Raw genomic sequence first — 359 nt, 5'->3', positions numbered from 1 at the left:
CTGACTTTTTCATTAGTTCAATTGAGCCAAAAACTATGACCCAAATTGCCTTTTTTCTGTAAAGAGGAAGCGAATACGACACCACTTCAGTTACTGATATGGCAGGTCTGAAAAATTCTCTGACAAAAATTATTAACATGACTAAACCCAACACTCTAGGGATTGAAATCATTTTTTTACACAAAAATTAAAAACAACATACTTACCTATAAAATACAAAATTTACGGCCCTCAAATTGTGAGACTCTCTTACTATTTTTATTAATACCTATTCAAGCACATGAAAACACTTTTTTAAGTGAATGAAAATTTCTTCTGTTTTAGAATAACGGAAAAATTTAAATCACTTACTTAACATG

Source organism: Bemisia tabaci, chromosome 4 (assembly GCF_918797505.1).
Source record: "Bemisia tabaci chromosome 4, PGI_BMITA_v3".
Taxonomy (NCBI): domain Eukaryota; kingdom Metazoa; phylum Arthropoda; class Insecta; order Hemiptera; family Aleyrodidae; genus Bemisia; species Bemisia tabaci.
This window is presented reverse-complemented; position numbering follows the sequence as displayed.